Source organism: Acartia tonsa, chromosome 4 (assembly GCF_053477335.1).
Source record: "Acartia tonsa isolate MP-2025a chromosome 4, ASM5347733v1, whole genome shotgun sequence".
NCBI lineage: Eukaryota > Metazoa > Arthropoda > Copepoda > Calanoida > Acartiidae > Acartia > Acartia tonsa.
Genome location: NC_137263.1, coordinates 34016617 through 34036834, shown reverse-complemented (window position 1 = coordinate 34036834; position 20218 = coordinate 34016617). Strand labels below are relative to the sequence as shown.

At 30.9% G+C, this 20218-nt stretch overlaps 1 protein-coding gene across 1 annotated transcript in view; it reads right to left on the bottom strand.

Moving 5' to 3' along the window:
- LOC145316905 (uncharacterized) overlaps positions 1 to 20218 on the bottom strand; it is a 60879-nt gene that overhangs the window by 13861 nt on the left and 26800 nt on the right. The gene's annotated exons all lie outside the window — the stretch shown is intronic.

Sequence of the window (20218 nt, the reverse complement as noted above, 5' to 3'; positions counted from 1 at the left end):
ACATGTTTTGAATATATTTTGATTATTTAGTTACATTCTAAAAAAAACTTTTGCTTTACCTAAAAAGATAAAAAAGAGGAAAAATTTTTTTTTGTAATAAAAAAAGTGCTGTTTAGTGAAAAAGGTATAGGTCTTTATTTTTTTTATAAAGGTTTGATTAAAATTTAAAGACAATGTAACTATGTGATTGAAAAAAAGGAAAAAAATGTAATAAAGACCTGTTTGCGTTGTTTTCTCTTGACAAGCATTTAGGATGGTCTGGAGCTTGAACTTGCCACCTCCTGTCTTGCCTCTATTTCTAGACAGTCGTCGTTTAGAGAATGTTGTTGTTGCTGTTATATCCATAATTCTTGTATTCGCAACCAGGATTATTTGTTCTTTATCTTTCATACTACCCAGGTGTAGTTTTAGTCCACCCATCCATTTGTTCTTACTTTCCATCAGTTGTTCTCTTAGGACAGTGACTTCGTTTTCACTGACGTATTCCTCAGGCATCATGTAGAATGTACCTGCTTCAGAATTCTCCACCACTAATATTTCTGTAGCTTCGATCCCAATACAGAGAAGTGTGATAACCTAAAAAAAATATGTACTTGTTATTAGATTTATTATTGCTTTTAATGTTCCCTTAATCTATAGTGTTAATTGATATATTGATGTTTTAATAACTTAACATTGATTATAAGTTGTCTGCAAAAATGTTTTATATATATTGCTTATTAAAATTTTTATATAAATAGATAAAGTATTTCTTTTTCTTTTGTTGTGTTAAAAAAAACTGTTGTTAAATAAAAAGGGAAAAAAAAATAAATAGAAGGGAAAAAATAATTGCAAAAGTCATATTTTTTTTTTAAATAGAAAATGCTTACATCATTTCGGTTTTGTGTGAATAAAATGTATCTTCTCGTTCTTGTTGTAGGAAAGGAGTCTCTAAAAAAAACATTGTATTAGGAAAATTTAATTTTCTTTTATCCATAAACTAAGTTGCTAATTTCATGTGTGTGTTTTTTTTCTGCATTTAAATTAGTATTGGAAAGCTCTCAGCGTCCTACATTTTAGCAATATTTTTTATTTAATTAGCGGGAGAAAACTGTGTAGGTTTCGTTTTAAATGTAAAAATTAGTTAGTTATAGGGTAGGTTTAAATTGAACCTATATAGAAAGAAAAAAAACTTACATAGCCGTGGCGAGGATTCTGGAAATGGTTGCATTGTCTGCACACTTCTCTAATTCTGCTAAGAGTCCTAAAAAAGAAAACAGTTTCTGATTAATTGTGGAAAAGAATGGATGTATTGGCTAGATTTGTTTTGAGTAGACAACCCTGGGCTGATTCAGAAATTATTGAGGAGGTGCCTGAGATAGAAATGGAAACTTCTAGTGTTTCGAGTTTTTCTACTTTGTCACTCGTCCCACATGTAGCTGTGGATATGGATACGACTACCACGACAACACCATCCCTGAAAAGTTTTGAGAATGCTACTACAGTTTCTCTTAAAAGTTTTGACAATTCTGACAGGGAAGATATTCTGACTAGGTAAAGAAATCTATTTTGTACAAATAACATTTTTTTAAATATGCTTGTTATTTTTTTCTTCTTTCTTTTTTTACTTAACTTTATTTAAGGTGGAGAAGTTGTTATGATGACTTTTTCTGCGTTCGGTATATTTTTTCGGTCGTCCTGGCAGTGTTGGTCATCCTTTTTGTGACCATTATTCTCAGCTTATCAGGTCATTAATTTAATATTGTCTCTGTGGAGTAAGGAATTCGTGTGTGCCAACTCCTATAGTTCACTTTTTACATTTTAGTGTCTTATTATTTTTTTTTCTTTTCACGTTATTTGTTTTTGATTAATTATCGTAAATACATAGAAAAATTAATACATAAAAAATATTACATAAAATATTATTATTATTTTTGGCAACCCTGGATAGGCTTCTTAGCTCTTATTTGAATGAGTGTCCAACTTTTCTTTTGGAATAAATTAAATTTGTAAATTAAAGATTTAATTTTGATGATGATCTCAGGGTTAGACAAAAATAGAATTGATAATTTTCATCTTAAATATGTCATATATTTAAATAATCTTAATATAAAGTTTACAACCCTGTTTTTATCATTACATTTAAACGGGGCCTGAAATGGGTTATTTTCTTAAAGATGGCGGTCCTGTGAACATGTGCATAGTAAAAAATATTTTATCATTTTTGTTTTTAGTTTATTTGTGTGTGAACTTCTTTAAACGAAGATCTGTTTTGCCCAATGAGCGCTTACTCGAGGTCGGGAGCAACACTGATAACGAGGATTCTATTGGTCAAGAATTTGTCCGTCCTTCGGTCTCTGGTCAAAGGCCAGCCATCAAAAAAACTGATTTGCCTACTTCAATTTCAAATCCCCTGTATGAGGATATACCTTTAGTCCAATTTAATTAGTAAATATGTATACTTTTATGTAATTTTTATGAAGGCCTTCAAAAAGTGTGTAAATATGTTATAACTTTATCATAAAAGTATTTATAATAATTAAGATTTGAAAAGATTTTCTTGTATTTTTCAGACCCTAGTTATGTCAGCCTTCAATTTTAAAAATGTTGCCGCCGAGGCCGCAGGACATGGACAAGACCTAGCCGCGACTCCTGAGAATAATTCAGTAGACGTCGCAACGCTAGTTTTAACATCTGCCTCTCTTATCATCAGGTAATAATTTATAAAAATATTCGAACATATTATGTTAAAACTTGCAGTTACTGATATGAAAGGTCGAGGGGGAAAAAAAACTAATTTTGTTTAATAGTAAAAGGATGCAAAGAGAGAGAAGAAAAAAAACTGTTAAAAATTAAAAAGAAACTAGTTTACTTGATGCAAAAAAAATGAATTATCTAAAGCTAAAAAAAACTTTTTTTTTTTTAAATGTAAACTTCTCTTTTTTTTTATATAAATGATGTCGCATTAGGCTCTAAAAAAGATCTTTTCTTTTCAGTGTTCTCTTCATCACCATCCTTTTTCGTTCCTGGCTCTGGTCGCTGTTGCGGTCTGTCTGTGAGTACGTCGGACATTGGTGTCTGTATTTAGGTAATTGCTTTTGATTTTAATTTCCCATGGTTTTGGTTTGAAAAGATTTTTTTTTTCTTAAGCCCCAAAAAAAAATATTACCTAACCTCTGAAGGGGGAAAGAGAAGTATTTCCTTAGGATTTTTAATCTAAATACGTTAGACTAGCAAACGGCATAAAAATAACATAAAAATAATTAACATTATTACAATTATATAATCTACAGCTAAACTATCTCTATCAGTCATTGAAAAAAATTTATTTTTAGCTCAATACGATCCGAGTGAAGATTATGGAGAGGGCAACGAAAGTTCAGATAATGTTTCCGATGAAGAGGTAAATGTAGTAAAATTCTTTTCTTCTTTTTAAGCTTTTATTTTAAGTCAAGATCGTTTATTTATTGTCATGACATGTCATTAAGACTTAAGAATAATAGCTATAGAAAAAAACTTACATATCAGTAAAATTTTGAGAGCAAAAGGAAAGAATAGATGGAGAAAAAAAAAGACGAATAAAAATATTTGTATATTAATAAAGTTTTGAGGGAAAGAAAAAGAATAGCAAAGAAATTTACTTTTTTTTTGTAGATTTACAGGTTTTGTTTTCTTTGAATACAAAGTTTTAAACAAAGTTTTATTATTTAGGCTCCCTCGGATCCTGAACCAGTTCCCTCAGCGGCGTCGTTCCCGGTAATGGAACCTACCGCACCTGCGACAGAACCGCCGTTCACGGGAGTGAAACCGGTCGCATCTGGGGCAAAAAAAGTGGGCCCTCCAGATTGTGGTCAAGGTTTCCGCCATAGCAGCCCAATTCCTCACTCGTCCGGCGCTAGCGGCGTTCGCCCTGCGTTAGCCTCGGCTGACCAGAGCTTCGCCTCTAGCGGCGAAAATGTTAATGATACCGTAAAAATGAATTAGTTTTTTTTTCTTCGTGAGTAAATTAGGAGCACCTTGATTTAATTTTATACTTTCTTATAATGGCTTTAAAAATTCTTTTCCTAGTTATAACGATATATTCTTTAATTGTAATGATTAAAAGGTATCTTTTATATTTATTTTTAGAATTCTTGCTTCCTTTTTTACTCATTTAGAAAAGAAAACAGTTCATTTTTTTTTTAAAAAAAACTTTGTCTGCTGCTGGCTTTTTCTTTTATTATATTTAAATTATTTTACCTGACTCGGTTATACATCTCGCAGCGTGCGCGTAGTTCATGTCAGCCGGTTAAAAGAGGACTAAATACTAAAAATATTTATATTTCCCATGAAAATAGAAAAATCTACTTAGGGGGTTTTGTTTTATTTAGTATTACTTTTTATGTTAATAAAATGTGCGCACCCCATTGAATAATAAAAAAAACGACAAAAAAAAAGCTTTATAGTGCCAGGTTCGAAAATAAAATAGCGAGGAAATTATATATTGATATCAATAGTAAGATTATTAAAATACCCTTAGGATATATTACCCTGAATGAGAAATGCGTGCTTAAGTTAAATCCAGCTGCAGACATAGTCTAAAAAGTATTTGTTAATAGAAATAGTCTCTTTTTTATTGGTTATAAGGAAAATAGCTTTTTTTGATAAAAATTATGTCAATAGAACAAAGGAATATGTTTCTAAATTCAGCAACAGATTATTTCTATTATCGAATGAGTGGAAAATAAAATATTATATTAATTTTTGTTTAAAGAGGAGGAGTATGAGGATTTTGTCTCAAAATAGTTAGTAATTTTAAGTTAGTTTGTATTTTTGTTAAAAATATAATTGATATCATAAAGGTTTATTCAGATTGTCTGAAAAACTATTTTGGGACATATTCGATCTCTTAAAAAAAAACGCTTATGTAAAAACTTTTGGCTGTGAAATTATATTTAGATCCATTTTATAAAATTATAATTCTCTTTGGCAGTAGAAAATTTGTGGGGGGGAACTATATATATAAAAAAAAATGCTCAAATCGTTTTGTTTGGCTGTGAAAAATTGAAATATTTTGATTAAACATTCAAGACTTAATTTTTTTTTTTTTTGGTTGTGGAAAATTGTAGTAAGGGGGGGGGTAAATATTAAAAAAAAACGCTTATAATATATAATAACATTTTTGGTTGGGAAAAATTTTCATTAGGTTTATCATTCAAAATTTCAATTTTTGGTTGTGGAAAATTGTAGTAAGGGGGGGGTAATTATTAAAAAAAAACGCTTATAATATATAGTAACAATTTTGGTTGTGAAAAAAAAAAATTTTTTTTTATTAGGTCTATCATTCAAAAGTTCCTATCTGTTTTATACGAAAATTACAGTATTAAAAGTTGTATTAATTTTTAAATTACTCTTGCTCATTATATACAAAAGTTTAGGCTGTGAAATTTTTATATTAATATTTAGGCACATAAGTTTAAATTAAACATTCTGGTATTTGAAAATTTCTGTGATAAAAAGTATTAAAAAAAATATAAGAGAAAAATTTATATTTGTTATAGCTATATTTGTTAATTTTTAGGCTCATACGTTAAAATTATATATAGAAAATTTTATGTGATTAAAAAAAAAGATTATGCTGCAAAGCGCAGAAAAGAAACTGTTATTTTTGTTTAAATTTATCTTTGTTTAGGCCTATGAATTTAAATTATATATAAAAAAAATTAGAAAAATACTTCAAGGAGGAACAAAATTAATATTTTGCAAAGTGCAAAAATATTTTTATGTTTTAATATGATTCATTTGGCCTTATTGTATTTAAAATTAAACTGTATGTAAAAGTTTGAATCTATGGATTCTTTTTAATAAATGAAAATTGTTATGTCTTAAAATATGACAGTTATGGTTAAAAAAAAATAAAAAAAAGAATAATAGAAATTGTTAGTTACTTTAGTTATATATATACGGTAATTTATTTGAAGCGAAGCTACTCTATGAAATAATTATGTTTTTGTAATGTGCTGGAGTAAAAGGGAGAGAAAAAAAATATTGCTTTATAAGACTGATAGGTTTAAAAATTTGCTCTTGGTAGGACTAATTATTGTAACGAATGAAGAAAAAAAAGATAAAACTTATGTAAAATCCTTTGGTTACAATTATACCTGGTAGGAAGTCTAAAAGAAAACAATTTTTTGTGTGCCAGTTAATGGCATATTTAGTTATGGAGCGTGGCCGGAAATAACATGGATTAGTCCGTCAGTATAGACGGTGGTAAAAGAGATATTTTGTAGTACAAGATTTAAACATATCGTACATCTAAAAAAAATTAAGTGTATGTGTAAAGGAAATGTTGAAAAAAGTTGATCGACGCATTTTTAGTACTAAAATTCAGAACAAAATGTTCGTGTTAACAAAAAGGTATTAAATTAATACTGTTTTGGAAAAAATATCCTTGTCAAGGGTAGACAAAATATTGGCAAGGTCTAGCTGTGAGAAATAAAATATTTTGGAAATGGAGAAGAAAAAAAAATAGGATATATATAAAGGTTGGTTTATTGTCTGTTAAATCTTTGTCTCATAATTCTTAGAAGCACGATATTCGGATCCGTCGTGGATTTTTGGTACAATGTGAAAAGATATTTGCAACACACAAGGATGAGAAGTAGACATAGTAGCGAGAGGATGTTTATTATAATTTCCTCGTAATCATGTAGTAAATAATTTATGAATTCATTATCATTCGCTGGCGGTAACATGGTATTATTAATGAAAGATTTTAAAAACATTTTCATTTTGGGGGTAAGAGAGTGGGATTGTACAGAAAAAGGAGAATATTTTGTGACTGTTACTTTTCCCAGGTCTTTATCTGTAAAAGAGAGGTTGCCATTAAATGAAATAAAAGCTGGAAAAATGTCCGGATCCGCTTCATACTGAAGGTCGGTTGTGATTCCTCTTAAAATACTAGGGGTGGATTTATGGAATAAAATTCCGTTTGCAAAAATGTCAAAAGTTTTCAAATTCTTACCAAAAATGCAGTGTAGAATTACTCCTGTATCATTTTTATTATTTACCGATTTTAGGCATTGTTCCTTATTTTTTAGCGTAGCTAGAGGGGTTGTATAAGGGATGTCTTGTGTTATAATTTTGTGGTTTATTTCATCATAAAAGTAATTATTTTCTAAGGATATTCCGTAATAGGCAACTGGGATTTGTTTAGTAATTGACTTGTAAGATTTAATAATTAAATATTCAAGTACGAAAATTGCATTTTCATCGTCTTTTCCTGCGGAAATAAAATTTAAGCTATCAAAATCTACGCGGTCCGATCCGTTTAAAAAGAAATTTACTTTTATATCATCATGCAAGGTTCCCTCAGTTGACAATTTTAGGATATTGGTATGGAGATTTAATATAGAGAAAAAATTCTCCATGATTTCTATGATGTTCTCGGCCGTATTAGCAAATGAAGAAAGTTTTGCAGGTTGTGTTAGAAGCGTTTCCCAGCTGCCTGTAGGACGAATTTGCGAATCAATATTTGCTGCAGCAGTTTCAAGATCTACAAGTAATCGGCTAGCAATGTCGTCGTTTATTGAAATATGAAAGGTTTTATCCACAGGGATGGTAGGTTTTGACCCCAGGGAATTACGAATACGTTTAAACTTTGAATATTCATTTTTAATCTTATTGGCTAGTGCTGAGAAAGCGTTAATGAGAATACAGATTTGGTTGTCTTTTAATGTTTTAAGTTGTACTCCTGTATAGCTAAAGACGTTCAGTTTGGTAGCCGCAGCTGCAATTTTTGTATCTGCAGTTGCCATTATATCAGAATGATTAATAATTAAGGCGGTCCTTGTTTCTATGAAACCACCATCAGCTTGGACGTCAAAATCTTCACTTTTTAAGAAAGTGAATTCAGCTTGAATAAGAAAGAATGGCAGGAAAAGGAAGAAAAGAGCAATTTTGTACATGATCTAAAATATATAAATTTTGTCAATAGATATTTAAATAAATGATTCATATGGTGTGTTTTTTATTAAGTTTTTATATGCTTTGTAAAGACGTATAAGGGTCACTATCCATCTTTTTGTCTCATCCGAGTCCAGTGTGCATAATTTTTTATGCCTAGTACAATATTGTTTTTGCATTTTTCTAAAGAAGTATAGAAATTTATTAACTCTAGTTTTTAGTATATTTTTGCCTATAGCTACATGTCTCAAATATATATTACATGCTGTATTATTTGTTACATGGTGGCAGTGGGGAGCGCTTAATCGTGATAAAAGATTTGTTGCATTTGCTTCAATTCTGTTTAGGCACATAATTGCACAATTTAAAGTAAAGCGATCTATCATAGCTTGGGTCATTTTGTCAGAACAGAAAAAATAAAAATTATGAAAAATATTTATGCACGCGAGCTCAGAATCAACAATGTTCATAAGGTGTCCCTCTAATTAATTTGTCTACTTCTAATTGATAACCTTTAAAAAGGGAGATCCATATTTTGTGTACAAAAAGTGACTTCCCGCATATAACTTTATGTTCAGGGCATATATGAAGTCCAAGAGAATATAACTGTTTTATAATCGATTCCAAATTATGTAGACAATTTTTTAAAGTTATATATTTGAGAAAAATAAACGGACGTTTAGGAGATTTTGTTTCTTGGAAAGTTAGCCTGACATCATTTAGGAGGTTTCTACGAACATTATAGGTATAATTGCTCAACACATAGTATTGTGCCACGTAGTGTTTAAAATTTTCTGCTAGGATATAATCGTCCGCAGGCATCTGAAGAAAAAATTGTCAATAGATAATAGCGCATAAATTTTATGTTTATATTTATCCCTGATTTTAAGCTAAAACAAAGCCATAAAAAGAAATAAAGATAATTTTAAGACTAAGTGTAATGTACTTCATTTATATATATGCTGGTTTGGTAGACCGCAAATTGTTATAGTGTAACAGTAGTGTAAAATAAGTTTACAGTATTTGTAAACGCATGATAGAGAGGCTTAAGAAGAGTAACATTAAAGTAACAAAACCAAAAAAAATGTTTTGTGATTTATTTTGTAAAAAGTAGTGGGATGTCTGTCTTGCCTAAAGTTGAAGGAAATGGGGTTATAAATAGTTAGAGACAGACAACTATATTGAGGGTGAGAGAAAAAGGGTTAGTAGTCATTTTTGCTTGGAGCTGTTAACAAAAAAAAATATCTAAACTTAATGAAAAGTGTGTATATCTTGAGAAGGTTACAATATATATAATTTATGATTTAAAGTGAAGCTTATAAATTTTTCAGTCATTGTTAATAAAAATGGTTAAACAAAACGAAACCCCAAGAAAATCTGGTGCTGGAAATGGAGGTAGATAAAAAAACTTTATTTTTTATTAGAAATAACATTATAGAAGCTGTATTTAATAGGCGTTTTAATCTTTTAGTTAACAAAGTGAAAAAGTAAACTTAAAAAAAATAAATATTTTAGGAGCGGCTAGGATGAGCCCAATTTCTGCAAGGAGATTAGAGCGCGAGCGTCATGAGGTTCTTACCCAAGCAATCAGACAAATGGGCGAGAACTTAGGCAATCTTTTAGGCCAGATGGGCAGGGAAATGAGAGCCTTAACGACGTCCGTAAACAACGTGGAGGTCCGTGTCGTGGATATGGTTCGTGAGCACAGGGGTGTGCTCAACTCCATAATGAATCGTAACGAAAGATGCCTTTCCCAGCTACGCAGAGTCCAAGGGATCTCCGAAGGAATTCGGGATCAATTGGACTTTGTGTACTGGGGAATGCACAATTACGTATTCATTAGGCAGTTTGAGGGCACCCCCGAGCGCGCTATGCCTCCAGATGCTCCAGCCCCTAGGATAGAAATGGATTTTAACCGGCTTAGGGATGGGGAGGAGGAGAGGCCCCGTAGGTGCGAACATCAAAGGTCTCCAAGTTCGTCTCCTGATTATGGACCTCCATCGCCTGAGCCTGAGCTTATAGTGGTTGACGATGAAGATGATGAAGAAAACGCCGAAGAAGCGGCTAATTAAATATATTAATATTTTGTAGTAGTAATTTTGTAGCAACACTCTGTTTTATAGAAGTTCATTGTATTTATAAAGAAGGGTGTTTAATATAAAAAATGTCTTTGATGTAAAAAAAAATAAATTTGTTTATTTTTATTTCAAAGTAAAAAATGCCAGAAAATGGAAATGTTGTAAGAGATATTGGTATTTAAATAGAAAAATATATAATGAAGGTAAGATTTTTTTTTATATAATTTCTAGGAAAGATAAATATTAATAGGATAGAGTTACAAAGATTGAAAAGATAATTTCTAATGCAAAATTTCTGCAAAAATTGATTTTATATTTTTGTTGAAAGATAAATTTCATGTATATAATAATTTATTCTTTTTCAGGCAGGAAGAAACGGATATGCTTATGAGTTTTAGTATTAGAGGTAAGATCGTCTTTTATATTTTGAATAATAGTTTTTTTAGTGCTACGTGTTACTCTTTGATCTATTTCATCTAGAAAATCTCTTTCAATTTCCTCGTCTGTTAAGTCATTAACAAGGGGGGGGAGATCCATAGAATTCAAAAATTCCAGCAATTGTGGATCCATATCAGATTTTTCAATAAAAGATTCGAAATTAAATGAACCTTCCTTTATTAAGTTGTCTATATCAGCTTGTGTTAAATTAAATTTGGGATTGGAACAAATTTTCTTTACTACAGATGGTAAATTATCAAAATCGGGGTCTAAAGGATTATAATGTTTTACTTCGTTTTTAGATCTGAAAATAGTCCAAGTATCACCAATTCGACATAATAAAATTTTAGTGTCTGTTATTCTTAAAACAATGTAAGGCGTATTTTCATATAGAGTTTTTAATGGACGAGTATGGCCTTGTAATTTTTGTTTGTCCTTGCAGAGAACTATTTGTCCTACCTCAAAGTTTCTTTTTATTTTGTTTTTATTACGAGCCTCAGTACGTTTCTCAATAACCCTGGTTTCTTGTAATTTAGCCTGGCCCAAAATGTGTGTAAGATTAGAATGTAACTGAAGCAAATGTTCTCTTTCATTGCGCAAATTAGGATGCAATTTAGGAAAATTATTATCTAAAAATGTAGAACTTAAATGCCTATTAGGTCCAAAAACCAGTTGATAAGGAGAAAAACCGGTGTTTGCGTTAGGTATTGAGTTATGCAAATGGGCTACTAAAGCTGGTATTAGTGTCCAATTGTAATCTTTGCCAGAAGCAAGGCATTTCTTCATAACTTGTTTAAAAATTTTCACGTAGGATTCTGTATTTCCATGTGAGGAGGGGGTATATGCACTAGAGTAAATTACGCGGGTTCCCATTAGGGCAAGGGTTCTAATTGTTTTCTTAGCAATAAATAGGCTGCCGTTGTCAGTATAGACAGCGGCAGGATGAAAAATTTGCCAAATATGGTTAGTAAAAATGTAAATAAATTCCTTTGCTGATTTTTCAAATAATGGGCTTAAAATTACAAAATTTGATATTATACATTTAGTAACAAGAATATGGCTAAATCCCGATGATTGTCCTATAGATTCCATAAGGTCCATGTGTAGGATTTCTCCTACATCTTTTAAGTAAGGGAAGATTCCTAATTGTTCTGTTCTATTAGGATGGTTCACAAGTAAGCATGCTATACAACTATTAGCAAATTTGTAACATAAAGATTTTAATTTTGGGTGATGATAGCTGGTTAAAATAAGAATCATTTTCTTAGGTCCACAATGATTGGACATTAAATGTGCTAATGCTACATATTTGTTTACTAACTCATCGGGAATTAATAATTTTAAACAACTATTGTTAATTTTGACATATAGGGTTCCATTGTGCAAAGAATAAGTGCGATTATTTTCTGTAAAAGATTTTGAATTTGAAATGACACATTTATCAAAAATATCTTGAAATTGAGATTTTTGCAAAGTATTGATAAAATCCGGGGTTAATGATTTTTCTAATGTACGCATTGGGTCATATAAATTTTCTGCATTTTTGAAAGCCATATTCAAGGATAGGGCAGATCCTACTGATTTACTTTCAGGTTTTTCTGTCTCAGTAGATTGATTATTAGTAAAAGTAGATAAAATTTTAATGTGGTTAGGAAATAAATGGGCATAATCGTCCATGTTAAAAATATATTTTGTAGGTAAAATAAAATAACTATTTGTTGATATATTTTCTGATTGTAAAATAAAGGGTTTAGCTTTACTTAATATTTTTTTTGTTTTAGGTTGATACCTATTATGACGAGAAGAAACACAAAGCTGGCTAACTATCTGTGTTGTAGGATTTTCAAAGGTAAGATTTATACGGGGCGGGTAAAAACAACTAGTAAAATCGTTTCCATAGGCAAGGTTTAACAATTTAGCGTTAATATTATTAATAAGAAATGGTTGTATCAAATCAAATAATGTTACAGAATGATTAACTATTATAGAAATCTTAACGTTGGTTGCTGAGGGGTTTTTTTTCTGTTTGAGATATTGTGGATTAGCTTCCACCCATGCGATCCAATCTTTTAAAGATATAATATGATCGGTAGGCATATTTTCATCTAAGAGGGGATCAACATAATATGGTAGTTTAGTTCTTTTAATATCGGGTTTGCTAATATGAAAAATTCTTGTTAGAAAATCACTAGGATTGTGATCTGTTTTAATAAAAACTAAATTTATCCCTGGAAAGTTTACTCCAATCACGGGGCCCCAGTTGGTCACGTGATTGCGAGAAGCGTTTATAATTTCTTTACTAAATGCATAATATAATACTTTGTTGTCGACACAACAAAGGACTTCTTCGTGAGATATAATTTTTTCTACGGCGCGTAAGCTCTCTACAAGTGCATATAATTCAAGATTCATAATGTTTTGATTTTTAAATTCGGGTGGTATGCGTTTAGAATAATATAATACTATTTCAAATGTCCCTGCATGTTTTCCCAAATTATAACTAGAATGTTTGTCTACCAAGGAGGGTCTCATAAATAATTTATTGTCGCTAGAATATAGTAGGAAGAAAAATGGGATTTTAAGTTTCCCATTATTAAATGTAATGAGCGGTTTTTTATTGAATAGAGTAGTGGAATTGATTATGGTAAAAGTCCTTATGAAAACATGTGCTAGAGCGTTCATTATTTGTAAATTTTTGTCAATATAAAATATTCCATTTTTGATATTATTAAGAAAATCTTGCATTTTTGCTTTATTTCCTCCAAAATCCTTATCTAAAATCATATGATAAGCCACATGACCTTTTACATATTCATGGGTTTCTTGGCATATTTTTTTAAAATCTATCTTACAGTCATATGCTAAAATCATAGTTTTAATTGTTATTCCCAAAGAGTTATCAGCGTGTGTGCCATAACCTAATGTTTTATCATTTAAATAATTTGTTTCAGGTGGTTGAGGGATGGAGATGAGCGAGAGATACTTTTTTGTACAAGTCCCAGGGAGGAGAGGGGGAATAGGCTTAACAGGTAATTTGTTATTGAATATAATTTGGTGGGTTGGGTCATCTAGATTTATACCTGGTGGTACAGTAATAATAGAAGTTTTGGGGGGTACCAATTGCCCTAAAATACATCCAAATTGGCTAAGTTCTCCAGAAGCACTGTCCGTCAATAAAAGTTTAGGTACTCCTTTTAGGATAATTTTACAGTATAATGGTCCTTCCATTAGCGCCTGTTGTAAGGCTTTAAATTTTTCTCGTTGTAAATCTGTAGGTTTATACGATTCTAAGGAACTAGAGGTAAGAGGTGTAAGATAATGAACGTTTTTTAATATAGAAAAATTTAATGTATCTCGTAAAAAATTTAAACTTCCACAAAATCCACGCATCCCTGTCTGGCATTTAGGGAAAGGCAAATTCGCTATTGCTTCTACCCTCTTTGGGTCCGCCTGACAAAAATTATTTCCTATAAGCCATCCTAAGAAATTGATTTGTGCCCGTCCTAGGTTAGCCTTAGCCATATCTAATTTAGCATTATGCCATGCAAGTCTAGATACTACTATTTTTACTAATTTAAAATGATTTTGTAATGTTTCTTCATATGTCTCTGCTGCTAACGTATAAATTAAAATGTCGTCGTAATAAATAAGTACATTATCTAGTTTATTGCATTCTAATATAGGGAAACCATTTTCGTCATATAAAAGTTGGCCATTTTCATATTTGGGGACCATATTTATTATTTTATCTATGAATCTACTAAGGGCGGTTGGGCTGCTGGCCATCCCCGTGCATAGGGTGTTAAAATAGTAGGTCCCAAACATATTGCTAAATTGTGTTAACTTTTTTGAGTCTTCTGTTAATTCTATAGATTGAAAAGCAGATTTAAGATCTAAACTACTAAATATTACAGCATCTCTCATTGTATTTAAAAGCATTCTAAAATTAGATATAGCAATTGGCTCGATTTGAATGAGTTCGTTAAGACTTCGAAAATCAACAACTAGGCGGGCAGATTGATTTCTTTTATCTTTACGTGATACTAAAAAACATGGGGAAGAAAATGCTGGTAAATCACCCCCTTTAGCACTGGCCTTATCTATAACTCTTGTTTTTACTAAAAATTCTAAAACATCTCTCAAAAGTTCAGCATTAGCGCTATTCTCATAATAAATTTTTCGCATTTTAGGCAATTCTACATTTTCTTTGAGACGTATTTGATAATAGCCACAAGTGGCTGAGATATCCCCTCTATCCAGGGAATGTAGGGATACTACTTTAGGATAACTATCAATAAAAATGTTTTTAACATAAGGCCATATATGTTGTTTATAATCTTTTTCTAAAACCATGTCTGTAGCATTTGCTAGCATCGTATTTGGTATATCTAGACCTTTAGGTAGTAAATCATCAGGTGTGATAATACAGTCACTATTAAAACTTAATTGTATTGTTTGGGCAGGGTCATAATATTTAGGCAATTCATGTTTAGGAATAATATTTTCTTTAATGTCTATCCTTTCCTCTGTAAGACTTTTTCCTGGTGTAGTGACGTCATTATTTTCGCATGTAGGGTTAGAAAGAAAAGGAGAATGTTTAGGAAATGTAACATTCATATTATTAATGTGAAAATTATTTATTTCAGGCTGTGCTGAATGGAAATCGTGTATGCAAATATTTTGGATAGAAAATTCAGTTTCAGCAGGTAAATGACATTCGTAGAATATATTAATGTTTTCTTGTTGAAAAGTATTAATAATTGAACTTAATTCGCTCGTATCATCAGGGATGGGTATAGTAGAGTAATTTTTGACTGTAACTAAAGTTCCTTTTATGGTTCCTCTGAATGGTTGTGCGCCAACGTTTTGGGCATAACCAGGGAGGATATAATTGTCTTTATATATTTGTAATTCAGCAATACTAGGAATTATTCGTATATAGCCTATTTCTTTGTAAGGAATTTTATCTTGTGTTATAAAGAGGTGCGCTCCTGAAACATAAAACGTAAGGGCGTGCACATGAAAATGGACAAGTTTTATTTCTTTAGGGTTTAAAAATACAACATCAGAAATACAAGTGTTGCGTTCAGTATCATTTAAATAATAAGTTTCCAAATAAATTCTGGGTTCAGCATCAACAAAAAGTTTAGGGGGGTCTGTATAAAGTGATACTGCTACTTTAAAATGTTTTAGTGTGGCCATATTAATTAGAAGGGGGTCGTCCATTCCTTCTGCTACATAGAAATTTATTTTGCATTTTTCATTTAAAATAGGGATGAAAAAATATAAATCGATTGTTCCTAATATTTTGAGAGAATGTCCTGTTATAGAAATTAGGTTATAGTTGGACGTTTGTATTCCTTTTAAAATATCTTTTTTATCATAAGTAGGATTTAAAGAAATAAGGTATTCGCAGTTAATTATTGGCAGACCCGCTCCGCTATCAAAGAAAGCAAATGCATCACCTAGAATATCTTAATTTAAGCCAATTTTACAGGGGAGGTATAATTTTTTTCCAATTTCCATATTAATAGTAGACACTGTTAGTTTTGATATATGTACAGTGGGATATTCAGGTATAGGACTTAAAGTAGATGCATTTGTTGTTTTTAAAAAGACAGATGAAATTTTAAGTTGTTGGGCGGAAGCGGTGCCAAAATCCTATTTATGAAAATTAGCCTGCTGTTTTCTCATTTGCTCTTTGATTTCTTCAGTAGGAGGAGGCCACATTTTATTTGCTTTAAGGAAAAGGGCGCGGGGTCTCATGGGGCAAAAACTATCAGGATGATAAAGTTCCAATTTTAAAGAGCTTTTACAGCGGGGACAATGATCGGGAACCGCCTTAACTAACGCAAAGTTACCGGAATCTGTACGCATCTCGTAACAGAAACCGGTAGATTTATGTCCAGTTTTACCGCATAAACCACAAGAAGGCCTAGGGCTTTGATTATTATTAAAATACGGTCTTGAGTTTGAAGATGACTCACTATTATTATAATATTTTCTATTGGATGCATAAGATTGACCCTGCCTATTAGATTGGTTAATGGGAATAAGATTTGGATTTTGATATTTAGGCTTATTGGCAAAAGAAGGTTTAGAAGTATGCCCATTGGTATGGTATTTATGAGGGGAGGAATTATAATTACTTTGATTCCTATTATATTAAGAAGAATAATTTTGTCTGTTATTATTTCTATTTTGATATGAAATCTCATTTATTCGAAAATTACGGAAAGCTGATCCCTCTAATATTGCATTTCCGGAACGAATAAAGTTTTTTGTAGGACGGATCGATTTTATGTGCGTGAGAGGTTTCGTGACTTGTAAGGAAGTACGATTATTATTATATTTCGAATATTTCTTATAATTTACATCTATAGCAGTAGCAAGTTTACGTAATGCCCTAGTAAATTCATCAAAAGTAGGAGCTCGACCATATAAAGACACAAGAATTTGTCGAGTTTTTTCTCCATCTCCTTTATTTTCTGTAGGAAGATTTTTAAGCAGACATTCAATGGCAGAGTAGTTATATATAGCATTTTTGATTTGTTCAGGTTGATTACTGCAAGCACGCTGTGCTAGATTAATAATTTCGCTAACAACCAAGTCATATGTAGCGTTATGGGGGGGTTTATAGGTATTTAATAAACTGTTAGCCTCATCAGGTTTCATTCTTTTATCATACTTAGTTAGTAATGAAGAAATAATTTCATTAATTGATAAGTTTCCATCTATAAAATTACAGACAATTTCATAAGGTTGACCCGTAAAACAACGAAGGAATACTGTTTTGAATTGTTCTTCATTTAACTGACATTGTAATTGGGCTGATTTAATGTTTCTTAAAAATTCAGAAATGGACGGTGTTTCTTTTCCCGCAAATTTTTGACGGACAGGAAAAGTATTGTTTACTAGGGTAAGCTTTTGATCAGTAAGTACAGGGCTTGATCCAAATTCAGTAGGAAAGGGGGGGAGGAGGAAAGTTTTATGCTGTGTGTCAAAAATTTCAGCATGTTGCTGTACTACACTATTTTGTACAGCTTCATTAATAGATGCTTGTAATGATTCTTTATTAACTATAGAAGCTTTATCCGATTCCTCTAGTTCATCAAGAAAAATGTTGTAATCATCAATGGTATCATTATAAAAATTTTTAGGCAATGGCGTATTATTTTTTCGAGCAATTTCTACAATATATGCAGTATGATTTAGGAGAATGCGTCCTAGAGGGGTTTTTATAAGTTTACAAGAACTTTTATCTTGCTTTAGCTTAGCTAAAAACGTGTCGTATTCATTATCAAGTTGAGGGTTTAACCCTGGCACGGAATCATCCTTGTAAGGATGTTCTATTATATCTTCATTATTTATACTTTCTTGCAAATCCGACGTGGATTTATGAAAAGATTTATGCCTTAGACGTTCATTATTTAAGTCTTGTGAAAGAGCCTCTGCAAAAGATTTATCCCTTTCTTGCGATTTACTGCGCCTAAACATTTTATGAAACGGTACGAGAAATATATATTAAGGAATCAATAGGTTATAAAATATTTAGGCTAAGATAAAATTATATCCGGTAATCACGAAACCTCGATTTATATGAATAATCTGCACAATAGATGAAAGGGGAAGTTGTTAAAGCACTTATATAAAATATATATAAGAGGGTGTACTGTGATTAATCCTAAAATCGGTGACTGTTGGAATATCTCTTTTTTTTTTTTTTTTAAATGTTAAGAGAAAGTTGAAATGCACAAGTTAAATGTTGTATCTAAAACCGGAAGTAAAAAAATTGTGCACTTTTACATGTATGATACACAAAGGCTATGAGCGGGGTAAAAGTACAAAGTATGCAGAAAAATAAGGATAAGTATTTTAGCCAGAAAAAAAAATACCTATAAATTAGTTATAAAAACTTAGCAATATTATAAAAATATTTTGTTTTTGTATATGTTCAAAAAAAAAATCGATCGTTTATTTTGTTCAGCTGAATTTAAGTATGTTCAGGATACTTAAGAAATATAAGAATATATTCGGAAGTTATTTGTTTAAAATATAATGCAATGCCTCAAATTGTCGATTTTCAGGTCAATAGGAACCGTAGTATATTAGTGCAAATTCGTATGCAAAAATAAAATATGTATAGATTTTCAGGTAAGTCAAACCTTAGATATGCGCAGAATATTATAAGAAAAAATTAGATTTTTAGGCCAACCCCAAAGCCTTACAATAGGGATAAAAAGCAGTCCCAAAAAGTATATTGTTGTAGTAATAAAAATAGTTTGGCTAGCACTTTTTCAATGAATTTAATAGAAAAGTATACAACAATAAAAATAAGGGTTATCAGGTAAATCGGAACCTAGACTTGTTAGGCTAAATCTTTAACCAAAATTGTTAGGATAAATCGTAACCAAGAAATATGAGGCTAAAAAAATATATGTCGACGTATATATATTATTGTTTTTTTAGACAATAAGTAAAATTTGCAGCGCTGCGAGAAATAGTGCTTCCAAAAAAAATGAAGACGGAAATAGAGGAAAAATATAAATTTTGCCTGTAGCTGTTTAGAATGAGTATAAAATTCTTGTCAAAAAGTTTCTATTGACAAATTCCTGATGATGTATGCTGGATAATCAGACAGTGTTGTACCTAAAATAAATTGTCAATAAAATAATAGGAAGCAATAGTAAAAGCATGCAAAAATTTAAGCAGTACTACTCTACAAGATTTTAGGTTCAGTTAATTTATAAACTGGCCAGGAGAATAAATAAAAGTTTCTTTTAGTAGAAAAATGGAGTTGGTTGTAAGTCAAATCAACATTTAAGATCCCGGAAAGGTTGGACCATGTGTTAAGGTGAAATCACTTTCCCTTTGATAAAATCTTTTATTTGTCTTTAGATCAGATCGAAATCTTTTTGAGCGGCGTCAAGAGATGGATATTATATTTCCTTTATTTAGATGTTAATAGCGGAGAGATAGACGGGTAGCAAAATTGGTTCAGTGGTTATACTCAAAAGAAAATTAACCTTAAATCTTATCTCTTGTTTTTCAGGATAATCAAAGAAGTAATGCTTCTGATACTATATCTCTTTTCCTTTCAGTAGAATACAGTAGGCAAGCACGAGTTCGGTCCTTAAAAAAAACAAAAGGGATGCACTACTGCCACTAATGCGATTATTGGGTTAATTATATCTGATGTTATTTTGTTGTTTAGGTACAAGAGCACGGGGACGAGTACCGGGTTTGAGTCGAGTCCTTAAATGCGAAGCGCGAGAATCAACAAACAACCTTTTCTTATTCTGGATGGCAATGGTAGGATGGATCGAATGAAAAACAATTATTTTTCCTGAGGAGAGAGGTTTCCTCTTATATATCGGATATAATAAAAAAAGGCAAGTTATTCAAAATTGTTTTCTTTTTGATTTATTTTTACTTATCAGTTATGCAAGTGAAAATGCTGATATGAAAAATAAAATCGACACTTAATATTACAAGACAATAATATTTTTTTTTTCTTTAAATACAGAATTTAAAAATAATTATAAGTGCAATCAAAATAGATATTACAATAGGAAGACAATATAACATGTATTGTAATGTTACCTTATAACTAAAGTTTGATCCTTAAAACTAAACTAAATATCGACTATGTTTTTATACTTCCTCAAGGGGAAAAAAAAGCAGAAGTTTTTCTAATCCTTTTACTACTAGAACTAAGATGTTTTTGAATATGAAAAACTATGTGAAAATACTTAGGTTAATTTTTTTAATAAGTTCTT